Raw genomic sequence first — 27,656 nt, forward strand, 5'->3', positions numbered from 1 at the left:
ACAGCTTCGCTCTTTCATTTAATATCACCAGATAAAATCATTCATTGAATGAAACTAACTATATTCATTGATTGAAACAAACGTTATTCATTGATTCAATGAGTTGAGCTTCTCTTATTCATTCAATGCCTCAAGCTTAACTCAATCATTGAATGAAACAAAGCGTATTCGTCCAATTGTTGAATGAAACATCCATCATACTTTTAATGAATCAAACGTTATTCATTGATTCAAACAAACTACACGAGATGATTCAATAATTATAGCTTCTCTCTTTCATTCAATGTCTCCAGCCAAATACATTCATTGACAGAAACAAACTATATCATTCAATGATACAAACGTTATTCATTGCTTCAATGAGTTGAGCTTCTCTCATTCCTTCAATGCCTCAAGCTTAACTCATTCATTGTAAGAAACAAAATGTATTCGTTCAATTGTTGAATTCAGCCTCAAACATACATTCAATGAATCAAACGTTTTTCATTGATTCAATGAAACAAACTTAACTCATTCTTTGTAAGAAACAAAATGTATTCGTTCAATTGTTGAATTAAGCCTCAAACATACATTCAATGAATGAAACGTTTTTCATTGATTCAATGAAACAAACTGCCCGAGATGATTCAATAATTATTCCTTCTCTCTTTCATTCAATTTCTCCAACTTAATCCATTCAATGAAAGAAACATACCATATTCATTCATTCAATGAAAGAAACGTTCGTGTTCGGGTTAGGGTTAGGGTTAGCGTTAGGCTTAGGGTTAGGGTTAGGGTTGTGTTATGGTTAGGGTCAGGGTTAGGGTCAGGGTACAGGTCAGGGTTTGGTTTAGGTTTAGGGTTAGCTGCTCTCATTCATTCAATGCCTCGAGCTTAACTCATTCATTGAAAGAAACATACGGTATTCATTCAATTGTTGAATGAAACTGCAATCGTACATTCAATGAATTTAACGTTATTCATTGATTCAATGCAAAAACCTGCACGAGGTGATTCAATGAACATGGCTCCGCTCTTTCATTTAACATCACCAGATAAAATCATTCATTGAAAGAAACTAACTGTATTCATTCATTGAAACAAACGTTATTCATTGATTCAATGAGTTGAGCTTCTCTTATTCATTCAATGCTCAAGCTTAACTCATTCATTGTAAGAAACAAAATGTAGTCGTTCAATTGTTGAATTAAGCTTCAAACATACATTCAATGATTCAAACGCTTTTCATTGATTGAATCAAACAAACTGCAAGAGTTGATTCAATGATTAGAACTTCTCTCTTTTATTCAATGTGTCCAGCTCCATACATTCATTGACTCAAACAAACTGCATTCGTTCATTCAATGAAACAAACGTTATTCATAGCTTCGCTTCTCTCATTCATTCAATGCCTCAACTTAACTCATTCATTGTAAGAAACAAAATGTATTCGTTCAATTTTTGAATTAAGCCTCAAATATACATTCAATGAATCAAACGTTTTTCATTGATTCAATGAAACAAACTGCACGAGATGATTCAATGATTAGAACTTCCCTCTTTCATTCATTGTCTCCAGCGTCAGACATTCATTGACAGAAACAAACTGTATTCATTCATTCAATGAAACAAACGTTATTCATTCATTCAATGAGTTGAGCTTCTCTCATTCATTCAATGCCTCAAGCTTAACTCAATCATTGGAAGAAACAAAATGTAGTCGTTCAATTGTTGTATGAAACATCCATCGTACTTTCAATGAATCAAACGTTGTTGATTGATTAAATGTAACAAACTGCACGAAGTGATTCAATAAACACAGCTTCGCTCTTTCATTCAATATCACCAGATAAAATCATTCATTGAATGAAACTAACTATATGCATTGATTGAAACAAACGTTATTCAGTGATTCAATGAGTTGAGCTTCTCTTATTCATTCAATGCCTCAAGCTTAACTCAATCATTGAATGAAACAAACAGTATTCGTCCAATTGTTGAATGAAACATCCATCATACTTTTAATGAATCAAACGTTATTCATTGATTCAAACAAACTGCACGAGATGATTCAATAATTATAGCTTCTCTCTTTCATTCAATGTCTCCAGCCAAATACATTCATTGACAGAAACAAACTATATCATTCAATGATACAAACGTTATTCATTGATTCAATGAGTTGAGTTTCTCTCATTCTTTCTACGCCTCAAGACTAACTCATTCATTCTAAGAAACAAAACGTAGTCGTTCAATTGTTGAATTAAGCTTCAAACATACATTCAGTGATTCAAACGCTTTTGATTGATTCAATGAAACAAACTGCACGAGATGATTCAATAATTATAGCTTCTCTCTTTCATTCAATGTCTCCAGCCAAATACATTCATTGACAGAAACAAACTATATCATTCAATGATACAAACGTTATTCATTGCTTCAATGAGTTGAGCTTCTCTCATTCCTTCAATGCCTCAAGCTTAACTCATTCATTGTAAGAAACAAAATGTATTCGTTCAATTGTTGAATTCAGCCTCAAACATACATTCAATGAATCAAACGTTTTTCATTGATTCAATGAAACAAACTTAACTCATTCTTTGTAAGAAACAAAATGTATTCGTTCAATTGTTGAATTAAGCATCAAACATATATTCAATGAATCAAACGTTTTTCATTGATTCAATGAAACAAACTGCCCGAGATGATTCAATAATTATTCCTTCTCTCTTTCATTCAATTTCTCCAACTTAATCCATTCAATGAAAGAAACATACCATATTCATTCATTCAATGAAAGAAACGTTCGTGTTCGTGTTCGGGTTAGGGTTAGCGTTAGGCTTAGGGTTAGGGTTAGGGTTGTGTTATGGTTAGGGTCAGGGTTAGGGTCAGGGTACAGGTCAGAGTTTGGTTTAGGTTTAGGGTTAGCTGCTCTCATTCATTCAATGCCTCGAGCTTAACTCATTCATTGAAAGAAACATACGGTATTCATTCAATTGTTGAATGAAACTGCAATCGTACATTCAATGAATTTAACGTTATTCATTGATTCAATGCAAAAACCTGCACGAGGTGATTCAATGAACATGGCTCCGCTCTTTTATTTAACATCACCAGATAAAATCATTCATTGAAAGAAACTAACTGTATTCATTCATTGAAACAAACGTTATTCATTGATTCAATGAGTTGAGCTTCTCTTATTCATTCAATGCTCAAGCTTAACTCATTCATTGTAAGAAACAAAATGTAGTCGTTCAATTGTTGAATTAAGCTTCAAACATACATTCAATGAAACAAACTGCGCGAGATGATTCAATAAACATACCTCCGATCTTTCATTCAATGTCTTCAGCCATACCATTCGTTGAAAGAAACAAACTGTATTCATTCAATGAAACAAACGTCATTCATTAATTCAATGAGTTGAGCTTCTCTCATTCTTTCAATGCCTCAAGCTTAAATCATTCATTGTAAGAAACAAAATGTAGTCGTTCAATTGTTGAATTAAGCTTCAAACATACATTCAATGATTCAAACGCTTTTCATTGATTGAATCAAACAAACTGCAAGAGTTGATTCAATGATTAGAACTTCTCTCTTTTATTCAATGTGTCCAGCTCCATACATTCATTGACTCAAACAAACTGCATTCGTTCATTCAATGAAACAAACGTTATTCATAGCTTCGCTTCTCTCATTCATTCAATGCCTCAACTTAACTCATTCATTGTAAGAAACAAAATGTATTCGTTCAATTGTTGAATTAAGCCTCAAACATACATTCAATGAATCAAACGTTTTTCATTGATTCAATGAAACAAACTTCACGAGATGATTCAATGATTAGAACTCCTCTGTTGTATTCAATATCTCTAGCTTAATACAGTCACTGAAAGAAACAAACTGTATTCATTCATTCAATGAACAAACGTTATTCATTGATTAAATGAGTTGAGCTTCTCTCATTCATTCAATGCTTCAAGCTTAACTCATACATTTTAAGAAACAAAATGTATTCGTTAGATTGCTGAATTAAGCCTCAAACATACATTCAATGAATGAAACGTTTTTCATTGATTCAATGAATCAAACTTAACTCATTCTTTGTAAGAAACAAAATGTATTCGTTCGATTGCTGAATTAAGCCTCAAACATACATTCAATGAATGAAACGTTTTTCATTGATTCAATGAAACAAACTGCACAAGATGATTCAATGATTAGAACTTCTCTCTTTCATTCATTGTCTCCAGCGTCAGACATTCATTGACAGAAACAAACTGTATTCATTCATTCAATGAAACAAACGTTATTCATTCATTCAATGAGTTGAGCTTCTCTCATTCATTCAATGCCTCAAGATTAACTCAATCATTGGAAGAAACAAAATGTAGTCGTTCAATTGTTGTATGAAAAATCCATCGTACTTTCAATGAATCAAACGTTGTTGATTGATAAATTTAAACAAACTGCTCGAGGTGATTCAATAAACACAGCTTCGCTCTTTCATTCAATATCACCAGATAAAATCATTCATTGAATTAAACTAACTATATTCATTCATTGAAACAAACGTTATTCATTGATTCAATGAGTTGAGCTTCTCTTATTCATTCAATGCCTCAAGCTTAACTCAATCATTGAATGAAACAAACCGTATTCGTCCAATTGTTGAATGAAACATCCATCAAACTTTTAATGAATCAAACGTTATTCATTGATTCAAGCAAAGTGCACGAGATGATTCAATAATTATAGCTTCTCTCTTTCATTCAATGTCTCCAGCCAAATACATTCATTGACAGAAACAAACTATATCATTCAATGATACAAACGTTATTCATTGATTCAATGAGTTGAGTTTCTCTCATTCTTTCTACGCCTCAAGACTAACTCATTCATAATAAGAAACAAAACGTAGTCGTTCAATTGTTGAATTAAGCTTCAAACATACATTCAGTGATTCAAACGCTTTTGATTGATTCAATGAAACAAACTGCACGAGATGATTCAATAATTATAGCTTCTCTCTTTCATTCAATGTCTCCAGCCAAATACATTCATTGACAGAAACAAACTATATCATTCAATGATACAAACGTTATTCATTGCTTCAATGAGTTGAGCTTCTCTCATTCCTTCAATGCCTCAAGCTTAACTCATTCATTGTAAGAAACAAAATGTATTCGTTCAATTGTTGAATTCAGCCTCAAACATACATTCAATGAATCAAACGTTTTTATTGATTCAATGAAACAAACTTAACTCATTCTTTGTAAGAAACAAAATGTATTCGTTCAATTGTTGAATTAAGCCTCAAACATACATTCAATGAATCTAACGTTTTTCATTGATTCAATGAAACAAACTGCCCGAGATGATTCAATAATTATTCCTTCTCTCTTTCATTCAATTTCTCCAACTTAATCCAGTCAATGAAAGAAACATACCATATTCATTCATTCAATGAAAGAAACGTTCGTGTTCGGGTTAGGGTTAGGGTTAGCGTTAGGCTTAGGGTTAGGGTTAGGGTTGTGTTATGGTTAGGGTCAGGGTTAGGGTCAGGGTACAGGTCAGGGTTTGGTTTAGGTTTAGGGTTAGCTGCTCTCATTCATTCAATGCCTCGAGCTTAACTCATTCATTGAAAGAAACATACGGTATTCATTCAATTGTTGAATGAAACTGCAATCGTACATTCAATGAATTTAACGTTATTCATTGATTCAATGCAAAAACCTGCACGAGGTGATTCAATGAACATGGCTCCGCTCTTTCATTTAATATCACCAGATAAAATCATTCATTGAAAGAAACTAACTGTATTCATTCATTGAAACAAACGTTATTCATTGATTCAATGAGTTGAGCTTCTCTTATTCATTCAATGCTCAAGCTTAACTCATTCATTGTAAGAAACAAAATGTAGTCGTTCAATTGTTGAATTAAGCTTCAAACATACATTCAATGAAACAAACTGCGCGAGATGATTCAATAAACATACCTCCGATCTTTCATTCAATGTCTTCAGCCATACCATTCGTTGAAAGAAACAAACTGTATTCATTCAATGAAACAAACGTCATTCATTAATTCAATGAGTTGAGCTTCTCTCATTCTTTCAATGCCTCAAGCTTAAATCATTCATTGTAAGAAACAAAATGTAGTCGTTCAATTGTTGAATTAAGCTTCAAACATACATTCAATGATTCAAACGCTTTTCATTGATTGAATCAAACAAACTGCAAGAGTTGATTCAATGATTAGAACTTCTCTCTTTTATTCAATGTGTCCAGCTCCATACATTCATTGACTCAAACAAACTGCATTCGTTCATTCAATGAAACAAACGTTATTCATAGCTTCGCTTCTCTCATTCATTCAATGCCTCAACTTAACTCATTCATTGTAAGAAACAAAATGTATTCGTTCAATTGTTGAATTAAGCCTCAAACATACATTCAATGAATCAAACGTTTTTCATTGATTCAATGAAACAAACTTCACGAGATGATTCAATGATTAGAACTCCTCTGTTGTATTCAATATCTCTAGCTTAATACAGTCACTGAAAGAAACAAACTGTATTCATTCATTCAATGAACAAACGTTATTCATTGATTAAATGAGTTGAGCTTCTCTCATTCATTCAATGCTTCAAGCTTAACTCATACATTGTAAGAAACAAAATGTATTCGTTCGATTGCTGAATTAAGCCTCAAACATACATTCAATGAATGAAACGTTTTTCATTGATTCAATGAAACAAACTTAACTCATTCTTTGTAAGAAACAAAATGTATTCGTTCGATTGCTGAATTAAGCCTCAAACATACATTCAATGAATGAAACGTTTTTCATTGATTCAATGAAACAAACTGCACAAGATGATTCAATGAATAGAACTTCTCTCTTTCATTCATTGTCTCCAGCGTCAGACATTCATTGACAGAAACAAACTGTATTCATTCATTCAATGAAACAAACGTTATTCATTCATTCAATGAGTTGAGCTTCTCTCATTCATTCAATGCCTCAAGATTAACTCAATCATTGGAAGAAACAAAATGTAGTCGTTCAATTGTTGTATGAAAAATCCATCGTACTTTCAATGAATCAAACGTTGTTGATTGATAAATTTAAACAAACTGCTCGAGGTGAATCAATAAACACAGCTTCGCTCTTTCATTCAATATCACCAGATAAAATCATTCATTGAATGAAACTAACTATATTCATTCATTGAAACAAACGTTATTCATTGATTCAATGAGTTGAGTTTCTCTCATTCTTTCTACGCCTCAAGACTAACTCATTCATTCTAAGAAACAAAACGTAGTCGTTCAATTGTTGAATTAAGCTTCAAACATACATTCAGTGATTCAAACGCTTTTGATTGATTCAATGAAACAAACTGCACGACATGATTCAATAATTATAGCTTCTCTCTTTCATTCAATGTCTCCAGCCAAATACATTCATTGACAGAAACAAACTATATCATTCAATGATACAAACGTTATTCACTGCTTCAATGAGTTGAGCTTCTCTCATTCCTTCAATGCCTCAAGCTTAACTTATTCATTGTAAGAAACAAAATGTATTCGTTCAATTGTTGAATTCAGCCTCAAACATACATTCAATGAATCAAACGTTTTTCATTGATTCAATGAAACAATCTGTACGAGATGATTCAATGATTAGAACTTCTCTCTTTCATTCATTGTCTCCAGCGTCAGACATTCATTGACAGAAACAAACTGTATTCATTCATTCAATGAGTTGAGCTTCTCTCATTCATTGAATGCCTCAATCTTTACTCATTCAGTGTAAGAAACAAAATGTAGTCGATCAATTGTTGAATTAAGCTTCAAACATACATTCAATGAAACAAACTGCGAGAGATGATTCAATAAACATACCTCCGATCTTTCATTCAATGTCTTCAACCATACCATTCGTTGAAAGAAACAAACTGTATTCATTCAATGAAACAAACGTCATTCATTGATTCAATGAGTTGAGCTTCTCTCATTCTTTCAATGCCTCAAGCTTAAATCATTCATTGTAAGAAACAGAATGTAGTCGTTCAATTGTTGAATTAAGCTTCGAACATACATTCAATGATTCAAACGCTGTTCATTGATTGAATCAAACAAACTGCAAGAGTTGATTCAATGATTAGAACTTCTCTCTTTTATTCAATGTGTCAAGCTCCATACATTCATTGACTCAAACAAACTGCATTCGTTCATTCAATGAAACAAACGTTATTCATAGCTTCGCTTCTCTCATTCATTCAATGCCTCAACTTAACTCATTCATTGTAAGAAACAAAATGTATTCGTTCAATTTTTGAATTAAGCCTCAAACATACATTCAATGAATCAAACGTTTTTCATTGATTCAATTAAACAAACTGCACGAGATGATTCAATGATTAGAACTTCCCTCTTTCATTCATTGTCTCCAGCGTCAGACATTCATTGACAGAAACAAACTGTATTCATTCATTCAATGAAACAAACGTTATTCATTCATTCAATGAGTTGAGCTTCTCTCATTCATTCAATGCCTCAAGCTTAACTCAATTATTGGAAGAAACAAAATGTAGTCGTTCAATTGTTGTATGAAACATCCATCGTACTTTCAATGAATCAAACGTTGTTGTTTGATTAAATGAAACAAACTGCACGAGATGATTCAATGATTAGAACTTCCCTCTTTCATTCATTGTCTCCAGCGTCAGACATTCATTGACAGAAACAAACTGTATTCATTCATTCAATGAAACAAACGTTATTCATTCATTCAATGAGTTGAGCTTCTCTCATTCATTCAATGCCTCAAGCTTAACTCAATTATTGGAAGAAACAAAATGTAGTCGTTCAATTGTTGTATGAAACATCCATCGTACTTTCAATGAATCAAACGTTGTTGTTTGATTAAATGAAACAAACTGCACGAGGTGATTCAATAAACACAGCTTCGCTCTTTCATTCAATATCACCAGATAAAATCATTCATTGAATGAAACTAACTATATGCATTGATTGAAACAAACGTTATTCAGTGATTCAATGAGTTGAGCTTCTCTTATTCATTCAATGCCTCAAGCTTAACTCAATCATTGAATGAAACAAACCGTATTCGTCCAATTGTTGAATGAAACATCCATCATACTTTTAATGAATCAAACGTTATTCATTGATTCAAACAAACTGCACGAGATGATTCAATAATTATAGCTTCTCTCTTTCATTCAATGTCTCCAGCCAAATACATTCATTGACAGAAACAAACTATATCATTCAATGATACAAACGTTATTCATTGATTCAATGAGTTGAGTTTCTCTCATTCTTTCTACGCCTCAAGACGAACTCATTCTTTCTAAGAAACAAAACGTAGTCGTTCAATTGTTGAATTAAGCTTCAAACATACATTCAGTGATTTAAACGCTTTTGATTGATTCAATGAAACAAACTGCACGAGATGATTCAATAATTATAGCTTCTCTCTTTCATTCAATGTCTCCAGCCAAATACATTCATTGACAGAAACAAACTATATCATTCAATGATACAAACGTTATTCATTGCTTCAATGAGTTGAGCTTCTCTCATTCCTTCAATGCCTCAAGCTTAACTCATTCATTGTAAGAAACAAAATGTATTCGTTCAATTGTTGAATTCAGCCTCAAACATACATTCAATGAATCAAACGTTTTTCATTGATTCAATGAAACAAACTTAACTCATTCTTTGTAAGAAACAAAATGTATTCGTTCAATTGTTGAATTAAGCCTCAAACATACATTCAATGAATGAAACGTTTTTCATTGATTCAATGAAACAAACTGCCCGAGATGATTCAATAATTATTCCTTCTCTCTTTCATTCAATTTCTCCAACTTAATCCATTCAATGAAAGAAACATACCATATTCATTCATTCAATGAAAGAAACGTTCGTGTTCGTGTTCGGGTTAGGGTTAGCGTTAGGCTTAGGGTTAGGGTTAGGGTTGTGTTATGGTTAGGGTCAGGGTTAGGGTCAGGGTACAGGTCAGGGTTTGGTTTAGGTTTAGGGTTAGCTGCTCTCATTCATTCAATGCCTCGAGCTTAACTCATTCATTGAAAAAAACATACGGTATTCATTCAATTGTTGAATGAAACTGCAATCGTACATTCAATGAATTTAACGTTATTCATTGATTCAATGCAAAAACCTGCACGAGGTGATTCAATGAACATGGCTCCGCTCTTTTATTTAACATCACCAGATAAAATCATTCATTGAAAGAAACTAACTGTATTCATTAATTGAAACAAACGTTATTCATTGATTCAATGAGTTGAGCTTCTCTTATTCAGTCAATGCTCAAGCTTAACTCATTCATTGTAAGAAACAAAATGTAGTCGTTTAATTGTTGAATTAAGCTTCAAACATACATTCAATGAAACAATCTGCGCGAGATGATTCAATAAACATACCTCCGATCTTTCATTCAATGTCTTCAGCCATACCATTCGTTGAAAGAAACAAACTGTATTCATTCAATGAAACAAACGTCATTCATTGATTCAATGAGTTGAGCTTCTCTCATTCTTTCAATGCCTCAAGCTTAAATCATTCATTGTAAGAAACAAAATGTAGTCGTTCAATTGTTGAATTAAGCTTCAAACATACATTCAATGATTCAAACGCTTTTCATTGATTGAATCAAACAAACTGTACGAGTTGATTCAATGATTAGAACTTCTCTCTTTTATTCAATGTGTCCAGCTCCATACATTCATTGACTCAAACAAACTGCATTCGTTCATTCAATGAAACAAACGTTATTCATAGCTTCGCTTCTCTCATTCATTCAATGCCTCAACTTAACTCATTCATTGTAAGAAACAAAATGTATTCGTTCAATTGTTGAATTAAGCCACAAATATACATTCAATGAATGAAACGTTTTTCATTGATTCAATGAAACAAACTGCACGAGATGATTCAATGATTAGAACTTCTCTCTTTCATTCATTGTCTCCAGCGTCAGACATTCATTGACAGAAACAAACTGTATTCATTCATTCAATGAAACAAACGTTATTCATTCATTCAATGAGTTGAGCTTCTCTCATTCATTCAATGCCTCAAGCTTAACTCAATCATTGGAAGAAACAAAATGTAGTCGTTCAATTGTTGTATGAAAAATCCATCGTACTTTCAATGAATCAAACGTTGTTGATTGATTAAATGAAACAAACTGCACGAGGTGATTCAATAAACACAGCTTCGCTCTTTCATTCAATATCACCAGATAAAATCATTCATTGAAAGAAACTAACTGTATTCATTAATTGAAACAAACGTTATTCATTGATTCAATGAGTTGAGCTTCTCTTATTCAGTCAATGCTCAAGCTTAACTCATTCATTGTAAGAAACAAAATGTAGTCGTTTAATTGTTGAATTAAGCTTCAAACATACATTCAATGAAACAATCTGCGCGAGATGATTCAATAAACATACCTCCGATCTTTCATTCAATGTCTTCAGCCATACCATTCGTTGAAAGAAACAAACTGTATTCATTCAATGAAACAAACGTCATTCATTGATTCAATGAGTTGAGCTTCTCTCATTCTTTCAATGCCTCAAGCTTAAATCATTCATTGTAAGAAACAAAATGTAGTCGTTCAATTGTTGAATTAAGCTTCAAACATACATTCAATGATTCAAACGCTTTTCATTGATTGAATCAAACAAACTGTACGAGTTGATTCAATGATTAGAACTTCTCTCTTTTATTCAATGTGTCCAGCTCCATACATTCATTGACTCAAACAAACTGCATTCGTTCATTCAATGAAACAAACGTTATTCATAGCTTCGCTTCTCTCATTCATTCAATGCCTCAACTTAACTCATTCATTGTAAGAAACAAAATGTATTCGTTCAATTGTTGAATTAAGCCACAAATATACATTCAATGAATGAAACGTTTTTCATTGATTCAATGAAACAAACTGCACGAGATGATTCAATGATTAGAACTTCTCTCTTTCATTCATTGTCTCCAGCGTCAGACATTCATTGACAGAAACAAACTGTATTCATTCATTCAATGAAACAAACGTTATTCATTCATTCAATGAGTTGAGCTTCTCTCATTCATTCAATGCCTCAAGCTTAACTCAATCATTGGAAGAAACAAAATGTAGTCGTTCAATTGTTGTATGAAAAATCCATCGTACTTTCAATGAATCAAACGTTGTTGATTGATTAAATGAAACAAACTGCACGAGGTGATTCAATAAACACAGCTTCGCTCTTTCATTCAATATCACCAGATAAAATCATTCATTGAATGAAACTAACTATATTCATTCATTGAAACAAACGTTATTCATTGATTCAATGAGTTGAGCTTCTCTTATTCATTCAATGCCTCAAGCTTAACTCAATCATTGAATGAAACAAACCGTATTCGTCCAATTGTTGAATGAAACATCCATCATACTTTTAATGAATCAAACGTTATTCATTGATTCAAACAAACTACACGAGATGATTCAATAATTATAGCTTCTCTCTTTCATTCAATGTCTCCAGCCAAATACATTCATTGACAGAAACAAACTATATCATTCAATGATACAAACGTTATTCATTGCTTCAATGAGTTGAGCTTCTCTCATTCCTTCAATGCCTCAAGCTTAACTCATTCATTGTAAGAAACAAAATGTATTCGTTCAATTGTTGAATTCAGCCTCAAACATACATTCAATGAATCAAACGTTTTTCATTGATTCAATGAAACAAACTTAACTCATTCTTTGTAAGAAACAAAATGTATTCGTTCAATTGTTGAATTAAGCCTCAAACATACATTCAATGAATGAAACGTTTTTCATTGATTCAATGAAACAAACTGCCCGAGATGATTCAATAATTATTCCTTCTCTCTTTCATTCAATTTCTCCAACTTAATCCATTCAATGAAAGAAACATACCATATTCATTCATTCAATGAAAGAAACGTTCGTGTTCGTGTTCGGGTTAGGGTTAGCGTTAGGCTTAGGGTTAGGGTTAGGGTTGTGTTATGGTTAGGGTCAGGGTTAGGGTCAGGGTACAGGTCAGGGTTTGGTTTAGGTTTAGGGTTAGCTGCTCTCATTCATTCAATGCCTCGAGCTTAACTCATTCATTGAAAGAAACATACGGTATTCATTCAATTGTTGAATGAAACTGCAATCGTACATTCAATGAATTTAACGTTATTCATTGATTCAATGCAAAAACCTGCACGAGGTGATTCAATGAACATGGCTCCGCTCTTTCATTTAACATCACCAGATAAAATCATTCATTGAAAGAAACTAACTGTATTCATTCATTGAAACAAACGTTATTCATTGATTCAATGAGTTGAGCTTCTCTTATTCATTCAATGCTCAAGCTTAACTCATTCATTGTAAGAAACAAAATGTAGTCGTTCAATTGTTGAATTAAGCTTCAAACATACATTCAATGATTCAAACGCTTTTCATTGATTGAATCAAACAAACTGCAAGAGTTGATTCAATGATTAGAACTTCTCTCTTTTATTCAATGTGTCCAGCTCCATACATTCATTGACTCAAACAAACTGCATTCGTTCATTCAATGAAACAAACGTTATTCATAGCTTCGCTTCTCTCATTCATTCAATGCCTCAACTTAACTCATTCATTGTAAGAAACAAAATGTATTCGTTCAATTTTTGAATTAAGCCTCAAACATACATTCAATGAATCAAACGTTTTTCATTGATTCAATGAAACAAACTGCACGAGATGATTCAATGATTAGAACTTCCCTCTTTCATTCATTGTCTCCAGCGTCAGACATTCATTGACAGAAACAAACTGTATTCATTCATTCAATGAAACAAACGTTATTCATTCATTCAATGAGTTGAGCTTCTCTCATTCATTCAATGCCTCAAGCTTAACTCAATCATTGGAAGAAACAAAATGTAGTCGTTCAATTGTTGTATGAAACATCCATCGTACTTTCAATGAATCAAACGTTGTTGATTGATTAAATGAAACAAACTGCACGAAGTGATTCAATAAACACAGCTTCGCTCTTTCATTCAATATCACCAGATAAAATCATTCATTGAATGAAACTAACTATATGCATTGATTGAAACAAACGTTATTCAGTGATTCAATGAGTTGAGCTTCTCTTATTCATTCAATGCCTCAAGCTTAACTCAATCATTGAATGAAACAAACCGTATTCGTCCAATTGTTGAATGAAACATCCATCATACTTTTAATGAATCAAACGTTATTCATTGATTCAAACAAACTGCACGAGATGATTCAATAATTATAGCTTCTCTCTTTCATTCAATGTCTCCAGCCAAATACATTCATTGACAGAAACAAACTATATCATTCAATGATACAAACGTTATTCATTGATTCAATGAGTTGAGTTTCTCTCATTCTTTCTACGCCTCAAGACTAACTCATTCATTCTAAGAAACAAAACGTAGTCGTTCAATTGTTGAATTAAGCTTCAAACATACATTCAGTGATTCAAACGCTTTTGATTGATTCAATGAAACAAACTGCACGAGATGATTCAATAATTATAGCTTCTCTCTTTCATTCAATGTCTCCAGCCAAATACATTCATTGACAGAAACAAACTATATCATTCAATGATACAAACGTTATTCATTGCTTCAATGAGTTGAGCTTCTCTCATTCCTTCAATGCCTCAAGCTTAACTCATTCATTGTAAGAAACAAAATGTATTCGTTCAATTGTTGAATTCAGCCTCAAACATACATTCAATGAATCAAACGTTTTTCATTGATTCAATGAAACAAACTTAACTCATTCTTTGTAAGAAACAAAATGTATTCGTTCAATTGTTGAATTAAGCATCAAACATATATTCAATGAATCAAACGTTTTTCATTGATTCAATGAAACAAACTGCCCGAGATGATTCAATAATTATTCCTTCTCTCTTTCATTCAATTTCTCCAACTTAATCCAGTCAATGAAAGAAACATACCATATTCATTCATTCAATGAAAGAAACGTTCGTGTTCGTGTTCGGGTTAGGGTTAGCGTTAGGCTTAGGGTTAGGGTTAGGGTTGTGTTATGGTTAGGGTCAGGGTTAGGGTCAGGGTACAGGTCAGGGTTTGGTTTAGGTTTAGGGTTAGCTGCTCTCATTCATTCAATGCCTCGAGCTTAACTCATTCATTGAAAGAAACATACGGTATTCATTCAATTGTTGAATGAAACTGCAATCGTACATTCAATGAATTTAACGTTATTCATTGATTCAATGCAAAAACCTGCACGAGGTGATTCAATGAACATGGCTCCGCTCTTTTATTTAACATCACCAGATAAAATCATTCATTGAAAGAAGCTAACTGTATTCATTCATTGAAACAAACGTTATTCATTGATTCAATGAGTTGAGCTTCTCTTATTCATTCAATGCTCAAGCTTAACTCATTTATTGTAAGAAACAAAATGTAGTCGTTCAATTGTTGAATTAAGCTTCAAACATACATTCAATGAAACAAACTGCGCGAGATGATTCAATAAACATACCTCCGATCTTTCATTCAATGTCTTCAGCCATACCATTCGTTGAACGAAACAAACTGTATTCATTCAATGAAACAAACGTCATTCATTAATTCAATGAGTTGAGCTTCTCTCATTCTTTCAATGCCTCAAGCTTAAATCATTCATTGTAAGAAACAAAATGTAGTCGTTCAATTGTTGAATTAAGCTTCAAACATACATTCAATGATTCAAACGCTTTTCATTGATTGAATCAAACAAACTGCAAGAGTTGATTCAATGATTAGAACTTCTCTCTTTTATTCAATGTGTCCAGCTCCATACATTCATTGACTCAAACAAACTGCATTCGTTCATTCAATGAAACAAACGTTATTCATAGCTTCGCTTCTCTCATTCATTCAATGCCTCAACTTAACTCATTCATTGTAAGAAACAAAATGTATTCGTTCAATTGTTGAATTAAGCCTCAAACATACATTCAATGAATCAAACGTTTTTCATTGATTCAATGAAACAAACTTCACGAGATGATTCAATGATTAGAACTCCTCTGTTGTATTCAATATCTCTAGCTTAATACAGTCACTGAAAGAAACAAACTGTATTCATTCATTCAATGAACAAACGTTATTCATTGATTAAATGAGTTGAGCTTCTCTCATTCATTCAATGCTTCAAGCTTAACTCATACATTGTAAGAAACAAAATGTATTCGTTCGATTGCTGAATTAAGCCTCAAACATACATTCAATGAATGAAACGTTTTTCATTGATTCAATGAAACAAACTTAACTCATTCTTTGTAAGAAACAAAATGTATTCGTTCGATTGCTGAATTAAGCCTCAAACATACATTCAATGAATGAAACGTTTTTCATTGATTCAATGAAACAAACTGCACAAGATGATTCAATGAATAGAACTTCTCTCTTTCATTCATTGTCTCCAGCGTCAGACATTCATTGACAGAAACAAACTGTATTCATTCATTCAATGAAACAAACGTTATTCATTCATTCAATGAGTTGAGCTTCTCTCATTCATTCAATGCCTCAAGATTAACTCAATCATTGGAAGAAACAAAATGTAGTCGTTCAATTGTTGTATGAAAAATCCATCGTACTTTCAATGAATCAAACGTTGTTGATTGATAAATTTAAACAAACTGCTCGAGGTGAATCAATAAACACAGCTTCGCTCTTTCATTCAATATCACCAGATAAAATCATTCATTGAATGAAACTAACTATATTCATTCATTGAAACAAACGTTATTCATTGATTCAATGAGTTGAGTTTCTCTCATTCTTTCTACGCCTCAAGACTAACTCATTCATTCTAAGAAACAAAACGTAGTCGTTCAATTGTTGAATTAAGCTTCAAACATACATTCAGTGATTCAAACGCTTTTGATTGATTCAATGAAACAAACTGCACGAGATGATTCAATAATTATAGCTTCTCTCTTTCATTCAATGTCTCCAGCCAAATACATTCATTGACAGAAACAAACTATATCATTCAATGATACAAACGTTATTCACTGCTTCAATGAGTTGAGCTTCTCTCATTCCTTCAATGCCTCAAGCTTAACTTATTCACTGTAAGAAACAAAATGTATTCGTTCAATTGTTGAATTCAGCCTCAAACATACATTCAATGAATCAAACGTTTTTCATTGATTCAATGAAACAATCTGTACGAGATGATTCAATGATTAGAACTTCTCTCTTTCATTCATTGTCTCCAGCGTCAGACATTCATTGACAGAAACAAACTGTATTCATTCATTCAATGAGTTGAGCTTCTCTCATTCATTGAATGCCTCAATCTTTACTCATTCAGTGTAAGAAACAAAATGTAGTCGATCAATTGTTGAATTAAGCTTCAAACATACATTCAATGAAACAAACTGCGAGAGATGATTCAATAAACATACCTCCGATCTTTCATTCAATGTCTTCAACCATACCATTCGTTGAAAGAAACAAACTGTATTCATTCAATGAAACAAACGTCATTCATTGATTCAATGAGTTGAGCTTCTCTCATTCTTTCAATGCCTCAAGCTTAAATCATTCATTGTAAGAAACAGAATGTAGTCGTTCAATTGTTGAATTAAGCTTCGAACATACATTCAATGATTCAAACGCTGTTCATTGATTGAATCAAACAAACTGCAAGAGTTGATTCAATGATTAGAACTTCTCTCTTTTATTCAATGTGTCAAGCTCCATACATTCATTGACTCAAACAAACTGCATTCGTTCATTCAATGAAACAAACGTTATTCATAGCTTCGCTTCTCTCATTCATTCAATGCCTCAACTTAACTCATTCATTGTAAGAAACAAAATGTATTCGTTCAATTTTTGAATTAAGCCTCAAACATACATTCAATGAATCAAACGTTTTTCATTGATTCAATTAAACAAACTGCACGAGATGATTCAATGATTAGAACTTCCCTCTTTCATTCATTGTCTCCAGCGTCAGACATTCATTGACAGAAACAAACTGTATTCATTCATTCAATGAAACAAACGTTATTCATTCATTCAATGAGTTGAGCTTCTCTCATTCATTCAATGCCTCAAGCTTAACTCAATTATTGGAAGAAACAAAATGTAGTCGTTCAATTGTTGTATGAAACATCCATCGTACTTTCAATGAATCAAACGTTGTTGTTTGATTAAATGAAACAAACTGCACGAGGTGATTCAATAAACACAGCTTCGCTCTTTCATTCAATATCACCAGATAAAATCATTCATTGAATGAAACTAACTATATGCATTGATTGAAACAAACGTTATTCAGTGATTCAATGAGTTGAGCTTCTCTTATTCATTCAATGCCTCAAGCTTAACTCAATCATTGAATGAAACAAACCGTATTCGTCCAATTGTTGAATGAAACATCCATCATACTTTTAATGAATCAAACGTTATTCATTGATTCAAACAAACTGCACGAGATGATTCAATAATTATAGCTTCTCTCTTTCATTCAATGTCTCCAGCCAAATACATTCATTGACAGAAACAAACTATATCATTCAATGATACAAACGTTATTCATTGATTCAATGAGTTGAGTTTCTCTCATTCTTTCTACGCCTCAAGACGAACTCATTCTTTCTAAGAAACAAAACGTAGTCGTTCAATTGTTGAATTAAGCTTCAAACATACATTCAGTGATTTAAACGCTTTTGATTGATTCAATGAAACAAACTGCACGAGATGATTCAATAATTATAGCTTCTCTCTTTCATTCAATGTCTCCAGCCAAATACATTCATTGACAGAAACAAACTATATCATTCAATGATACAAACGTTATTCATTGCTTCAATGAGTTGAGCTTCTCTCATTCCTTCAATGCCTCAAGCTTAACTCATTCATTGTAAGAAACAAAATGTATTCGTTCAATTGTTGAATTCAGCCTCAAACATACATTCAATGAATCAAACGTTTTTCATTGATTCAATGAAACAAACTTAACTCATTCTTTGTAAGAAACAAAATGTATTCGTTCAATTGTTGAATTAAGCCTCAAACATACATTCAATGAATGAAACGTTTTTCATTGATTCAATGAAACAAACTGCCCGAGATGATTCAATAATTATTCCTTCTCTCTTTCATTCAATTTCTCCAACTTAATCCATTCAATGAAAGAAACATACCATATTCATTCATTCAATGAAAGAAACGTTCGTGTTCGTGTTCGGGTTAGGGTTAGCGTTAGGCTTAGGGTTAGGGTTAGGGTTGTGTTATGGTTAGGGTCAGGGTTAGGGTCAGGGTACAGGTCAGGGTTTGGTTTAGGTTTAGGGTTAGCTGCTCTCATTCATTCAATGCCTCGAGCTTAACTCATTCATTGAAAAAAACATACGGTATTCATTCAATTGTTGAATGAAACTGCAATCGTACATTCAATGAATTTAACGTTATTCATTGATTCAATGCAAAAACCTGCACGAGGTGATTCAATGAACATGGCTCCGCTCTTTTATTTAACATCACCAGATAAAATCATTCATTGAAAGAAACTAACTGTATTCATTAATTGAAACAAACGTTATTCATTGATTCAATGAGTTGAGCTTCTCTTATTCAGTCAATGCTCAAGCTTAACTCATTCATTGTAAGAAACAAAATGTAGTCGTTTAATTGTTGAATTAAGCTTCAAACATACATTCAATGAAACAATCTGCGCGAGATGATTCAATAAACATACCTCCGATCTTTCATTCAATGTCTTCAGCCATACCATTCGTTGAAAGAAACAAACTGTATTCATTCAATGAAACAAACGTCATTCATTGATTCAATGAGTTGAGCTTCTCTCATTCTTTCAATGCCTCAAGCTTAAATCATTCATTGTAAGAAACAAAATGTAGTCGTTCAATTGTTGAATTAAGCTTCAAACATACATTCAATGATTCAAACGCTTTTCATTGATTGAATCAAACAAACTGTACGAGTTGATTCAATGATTAGAACTTCTCTCTTTTATTCAATGTGTCCAGCTCCATACATTCATTGACTCAAACAAACTGCATTCGTTCATTCAATGAAACAAACGTTATTCATAGCTTCGCTTCTCTCATTCATTCAATGCCTCAACTTAACTCATTCATTGTAAGAAACAAAATGTATTCGTTCAATTGTTGAATTAAGCCACAAATATACATTCAATGAATGAAACGTTTTTCATTGATTCAATGAAACAAACTGCACGAGATGATTCAATGATTAGAACTTCTCTCTTTCATTCATTGTCTCCAGCGTCAGACATTCATTGACAGAAACAAACTGTATTCATTCATTCAATGAAACAAACGTTATTCATTCATTCAATGAGTTGAGCTTCTCTCATTCATTCAATGCCTCAAGCTTAACTCAATCATTGGAAGAAACAAAATGTAGTCGTTCAATTGTTGTATGAAAAATCCATCGTACTTTCAATGAATCAAACGTTGTTGATTGATTAAATGAAACAAACTGCACGAGGTGATTCAATAAACACAGCTTCGCTCTTTCATTCAATATCACCAGATAAAATCATTCATTGAATGAAACTAACTATATTCATTCATTGAAACAAACGTTATTCATTGATTCAATGAGTTGAGCTTCTCTTATTCATTCAATGCCTCAAGCTTAACTCAATCATTGAATGAAACAAACCGTATTCGTCCAATTGTTGAATGAAACATCCATCATACTTTTAATGAATCAAACGTTATTCATTGATTCAAACAAACTACACGAGATGATTCAATAATTATAGCTTCTCTCTTTCATTCAATGTCTCCAGCCAAATACATTCATTGACAGAAACAAACTATATCATTCAATGATACAAACGTTATTCATTGCTTCAATGAGTTGAGCTTCTCTCATTCCTTCAATGCCTCAAGCTTAACTCATTCATTGTAAGAAACAAAATGTATTCGTTCAATTGTTGAATTCAGCCTCAAACATACATTCAATGAATCAAACGTTTTTCATTGATTCAATGAAACAAACTTAACTCATTCTTTGTAAGAAACAAAATGTATTCGTTCAATTGTTGAATTAAGCATCAAACATATATTCAATGAATCAAACGTTTTTCATTGATTCAATGAAACAAACTGCCCGAGATGATTCAATAATTATTCCTTCTCTCTTTCATTCAATTTCTCCAACTTAATCCATTCAATGAAAGAAACATACCATATTCATTCATTCAATGAAAGAAACGTTCGTGTTCGTGTTCGGGTTAGGGTTAGCGTTAGGCTTAGGGTTAGGGTTAGGGTTGTGTTATGGTTAGGGTCAGGGTTAGGGTCAGGGTACAGGTCAGGGTTTGGTTTAGGTTTAGGGTTAGCTGCTCTCATTCATTCAATGCCTCGAGCTTAACTCATTCATTGAAAGAAACATACGGTATTCATTCAATTGTTGAATGAAACTGCAATCGTACATTCAATGAATTTAACGTTATTCATTGATTCAATGCAAAAACCTGCACGAGGTGATTCAATGAACATGGCTCCGCTCTTTTATTTAACATCACCAGATAAAATCATTCATTGAAAGAAGCTAACTGTATTCATTCATTGAAACAAACGTTATTCATTGATTCAATGAGTTGAGCTTCTCTTATTCATTCAATGCTCAAGCTTAACTCATTCATTGTAAGAAACAAAATGTAGTCGTTCAATTGTTGAATTAAGCTTCAAACATACATTCAATGAAACAAACTGCGCGAGATGATTCAATAAACATACCTCCGATCTTTCATTCAATGTCTTCAGCCATACCATTCGTTGAACGAAACAAACTGTATTCATTCAATGAAACAAACGTCATTCATTAATTCAATGAGTTGAGCTTCTCTCATTCTTTCAATGCCTCAAGCTTAAATCATTCATTGTAAGAAACAAAATGTAGTCGTTCAATTGTTGAATTAAGCTTCAAACATACATTCAATGATTCAAACGCTTTTCATTGATTGAATCAAACAAACTGCAAGAGTTGATTCAATGATTAGAACTTCTCTCTTTTATTCAATGTGTCCAGCTCCATACATTCATTGACTCAAACAAACTGCATTCGTTCATTCAATGAAACAAACGTTATTCATAGCTTCGCTTCTCTCATTCATTCAATGCCTCAACTTAACTCATTCATTGTAAGAAACAAAATGTATTCGTTCAATTGTTGAATTAAGCCTCAAACATACATTCAATGAATCAAACGTTTTTCATTGATTCAATGAAACAAACTTCACGAGATGATTCAATGATTAGAACTCCTCTGTTGTATTCAATATCTCTAGCTTAATACAGTCACTGAAAGAAACAAACTGTATTCATTCATTCAATGAACAAACGTTATTCATTGATTAAATGAGTTGAGCTTCTCTCATTCATTCAATGCTTCAAGCTTAACTCATACATTGTAAGAAACAAAATGTATTCGTTCGATTGCTGAATTAAGCCTCAAACATACATTCAATGAATGAAACGTTTTTCATTGATTCAATGAAACAAACTTAACTCATTCTTTGTAAGAAACAAAATGTATTCGTTCGATTGCTGAATTAAGCCTCAAACATACATTCAATGAATGAAACGTTTTTCATTGATTCAATGAAACAAACTGCACAAGATGATTCAATGAATAGAACTTCTCTCTTTCATTCATTGTCTCCAGCGTCAGACATTCATTGACAGAAACAAACTGTATTCATTCATTCAATGAAACAAACGTTATTCATTCATTCAATGAGTTGAGCTTCTCTCATTCATTCAATGCCTCAAGATTAACTCAATCATTGGAAGAAACAAAATGTAGTCGTTCAATTGTTGTATGAAAAATCCATCGTACTTTCAATGAATCAAACGTTGTTGATTGATAAATTTAAACAAACTGCTCGAGGTGAATCAATAAACACAGCTTCGCTCTTTCATTCAATATCACCAGATAAAATCATTCATTGAATGAAACTAACTATATTCATTCATTGAAACAAACGTTATTCATTGATTCAATGAGTTGAGTTTCTCTCATTCTTTCTACGCCTCAAGACTAACTCATTCATTCTAAGAAACAAAACGTAGTCGTTCAATTGTTGAATTAAGCTTCAAACATACATTCAGTGATTCAAACGCTTTTGATTGATTCAATGAAACAAACTGCACGACATGATTCAATAATTATAGCTTCTCTCTTTCATTCAATGTCTCCAGCCAAATACATTCATTGACAGAAACAAACTATATCATTCAATGATACAAACGTTATTCACTGCTTCAATGAGTTGAGCTTCTCTCATTCCTTCAATGCCTCAAGCTTAACTTATTCATTGTAAGAAACAAAATGTATTCGTTCAATTGTTGAATTCAGCCTCAAACATACATTCAATGAATCAAACGTTTTTCATTGATTCAATGAAACAATCTGTACGAGATGATTCAATGATTAGAACTTCTCTCTTTCATTCATTGTCTCCAGCGTCAGACATTCATTGACAGAAACAAACTGTATTCATTCATTCAATGAGTTGAGCTTCTCTCATTCATTGAATGCCTCAATCTTTACTCATTCAGTGTAAGAAACAAAATGTAGTCGATCAATTGTTGAATTAAGCTTCAAACATACATTCAATGAAACAAACTGCGAGAGATGATTCAATAAACATACCTCCGATCTTTCATTCAATGTCTTCAACCATACCATTCGTTGAAAGAAACAAACTGTATTCATTCAATGAAACAAACGTCATTCATTGATTCAATGAGTTGAGCTTCTCTCATTCTTTCAATGCCTCAAGCTTAAATCATTCATTGTAAGAAACAGAATGTAGTCGTTCAATTGTTGAATTAAGCTTCGAACATACATTCAATGATTCAAACGCTGTTCATTGATTGAATCAAACAAACTGCAAGAGTTGATTCAATGATTAGAACTTCTCTCTTTTATTCAATGTGTCAAGCTCCATACATTCATTGACTCAAACAAACTGCATTCGTTCATTCAATGAAACAAACGTTATTCATAGCTTCGCTTCTCTCATTCATTCAATGCCTCAACTTAACTCATTCATTGTAAGAAACAAAATGTATTCGTTCAATTTTTGAATTAAGCCTCAAACATACATTCAATGAATCAAACGTTTTTCATTGATTCAATGAAACAAACTGCACGAGATGATTCAATGATTAGAACTTCCCTCTTTCATTCATTGTCTCCAGCGTCAGACATTCATTGACAGAAACAAACTGTATTCATTCATTCAATGAAACAAACGTTATTCATTCATTCAATGAGTTGAGCTTCTCTCATTCATTCAATGCCTCAAGCTTAACTCAATTATTGGAAGAAACAAAATGTAGTCGTTCAATTGTTGTATGAAACATCCATCGTACTTTCAATGAATCAAACGTTGTTGTTTGATTAAATGAAACAAACTGCACGAGGTGATTCAATAAACACAGCTTCGCTCTTTCATTCAATATCACCAGATAAAATCATTCATTGAATGAAACTAACTATATGCATTGATTGAAACAAACGTTATTCAGTGATTCAATGAGTTGAGCTTCTCTTATTCATTCAATGCCTCAAGCTTAACTCAATCATTGAATGAAACAAACCGTATTCGTCCAATTGTTGAATGAAACATCCATCATACTTTTAATGAATCAAACGTTATTCATTGATTCAAACAAACTGCACGAGATGATTCAATAATTATAGCTTCTCTCTTTCATTCAATGTCTCCAGCCAAATACATTCATTGACAGAAACAAACTATATCATTCAATGATACAAACGTTATTCATTGATTCAATGAGTTGAGTTTCTCTCATTCTTTCTACGCCTCAAGACGAACTCATTCTTTCTAAGAAACAAAACGTAGTCGTTCAATTGTTGAATTAAGCTTCAAACATACATTCAGTGATTTAAACGCTTTTGATTGATTCAATGAAACAAACTGCACGAGATGATTCAATAATTATAGCTTCTCTCTTTCATTCAATGTCTCCAGCCAAATACATTCATTGACAGAAACAAACTATATCATTCAATGATACAAACGTTATTCATTGCTTCAATGAGTTGAGCTTCTCTCATTCCTTCAATGCCTCAAGCTTAACTCATTCATTGTAAGAAACAAAATGTATTCGTTCAATTGTTGAATTCAGCCTCAAACATACATTCAATGAATCAAACGTTTTTCATTGATTCAATGAAACAAACTTAACTCATTCTTTGTAAGAAACAAAATGTATTCGTTCAATTGTTGAATTAAGCCTCAAACATACATTCAATGAATGAAACGTTTTTCATTGATTCAATGAAACAAACTGCCCGAGATGATTCAATAATTATTCCTTCTCTCTTTCATTCAATTTCTCCAACTTAATCCATTCAATGAAAGAAACATACCATATTCATTCATTCAATGAAAGAAACGTTCGTGTTCGTGTTCGGGTTAGGGTTAGCGTTAGGCTTAGGGTTAGGGTTAGGGTTGTGTTATGGTTAGGGTCAGGGTTAGGGTCAGGGTACAGGTCAGGGTTTGGTTTAGGTTTAGGGTTAGCTGCTCTCATTCATTCAATGCCTCGAGCTTAACTCATTCATTGAAAAAAACATACGGTATTCATTCAATTGTTGAATGAAACTGCAATCGTACATTCAATGAATTTAACGTTATTCATTGATTCAATGCAAAAACCTGCACGAGGTGATTCAATGAACATGGCTCCGCTCTTTTATTTAACATCACCAGATAAAATCATTCATTGAAAGAAACTAACTGTATTCATTAATTGAAACAAACGTTATTCATTGATTCAATGAGTTGAGCTTCTCTTATTCAGTCAATGCTCAAGCTTAACTCATTCATTGTAAGAAACAAAATGTAGTCGTTTAATTGTTGAATTAAGCTTCAAACATACATTCAATGAAACAATCTGCGCGAGATGATTCAATAAACATACCTCCGATCTTTCATTCAATGTCTTCAGCCATACCATTCGTTGAAAGAAACAAACTGTATTCATTCAATGAAACAAACGTCATTCATTGATTCAATGAGTTGAGCTTCTCTCATTCTTTCAATGCCTCAAGCTTAAATCATTCATTGTAAGAAACAAAATGTATTCGTTCAATTGTTGAATTAAGCCTCAAACATACATTCAATGAATGAAACGTTTTTCATTGATTCAATGAAACAAACTGCACGAGATGATTCAATGATTAGAACTTCTCTCTTTCATTCATTGTCTCCAGCGTCAGACATTCATTGACAGAAACAAACTGTATTCATTCATTCAATGAAACAAACGTTATTCATTCATTCAATGAGTTGAGCTTCTCTCATTCATTCAATGCCTCAAGCTTAACTCAATCATTGGAAGAAACAAAATGTAGTCGTTCAATTGTTGTATGAAAAATCCATCGTACTTTCAATGAATCAAACGTTGTTGATTGATTAAATGAAACAAACTGCACGAGGTGATTCAATAAACACAGCTTCGCTCTTTCATTCAATATCACCAGATAAAATCATTCATTGAATGAAACTAACTATATTCATTCATTGAAACAAACGTTATTCATTGATTCAATGAGTTGAGCTTCTCTTATTCATTCAATGCCTCAAGCTTAACTCAATCATTGAATGAAACAAACCGTATTCGTCCAATTGTTGAATGAAACATCCATCATACTTTTAATGAATCAAACGTTATTCATTGATTCAAACAAACTACACGAGATGATTCAATAATTATAGCTTCTCTCTTTCATTCAATGTCTCCAGCCAAATACATTCATTGACAGAAACAAACTATATCATTCAATGATACAAACGTTATTCATTGCTTCAATGAGTTGAGCTTCTCTCATTCCTTCAATGCCTCAAGCTTAACTCATTCATTGTAAGAAACAAAATGTATTCGTTCAATTGTTGAATTCAGCCTCAAACATACATTCAATGAATCAAACGTTTTTCATTGATTCAATGAAACAAACTTAACTCATTCTTTGTAAGAAAAAAAATGTATTCGTTCAATTGTTGAATTAAGCCTCAAACATACATTCAATGAATCAAACGTTTTTCATTGATTCAATGAAACAAACTGCCCGAGATGATTCAATAATTATTCCTTCTCTCTTTCATTCAATTTCTCCAACTTAATCCATTCAATGAAAGAAACATACCATATTCATTCATTCAATGAAAGAAACGTTCGTGTTCGGGTTAGGGTTAGGGTTAGCGTTAGGCTTAGGGTTAGGGTTAGGGTTGTGTTATGGTTAGGGTCAGGGTTAGGGTCAGGGTACAGGTCAGGGTTTGGTTTAGGTTTAGGGTTAGCTGCTCTCATTCATTCAATGCCTCGAGCTTAACTCATTCATTGAAAGAAACATACGGTATTCATTCAATTGTTGAATGAAACTGCAATCGTACATTCAATGAATTTAACGTTATTCATTGATTCAATGCAAAAACCTGCACGAGGTGATTCAATGAACATGGCTCCGCTCTTTTATTTAACATCACCAGATAAAATCATTCATTGAAAG

This window comes from Chiloscyllium punctatum, chromosome 4, assembly GCF_047496795.1.
Source record: "Chiloscyllium punctatum isolate Juve2018m chromosome 4, sChiPun1.3, whole genome shotgun sequence".
Taxonomy (NCBI): Eukaryota; Metazoa; Chordata; class Chondrichthyes; order Orectolobiformes; family Hemiscylliidae; genus Chiloscyllium; species Chiloscyllium punctatum.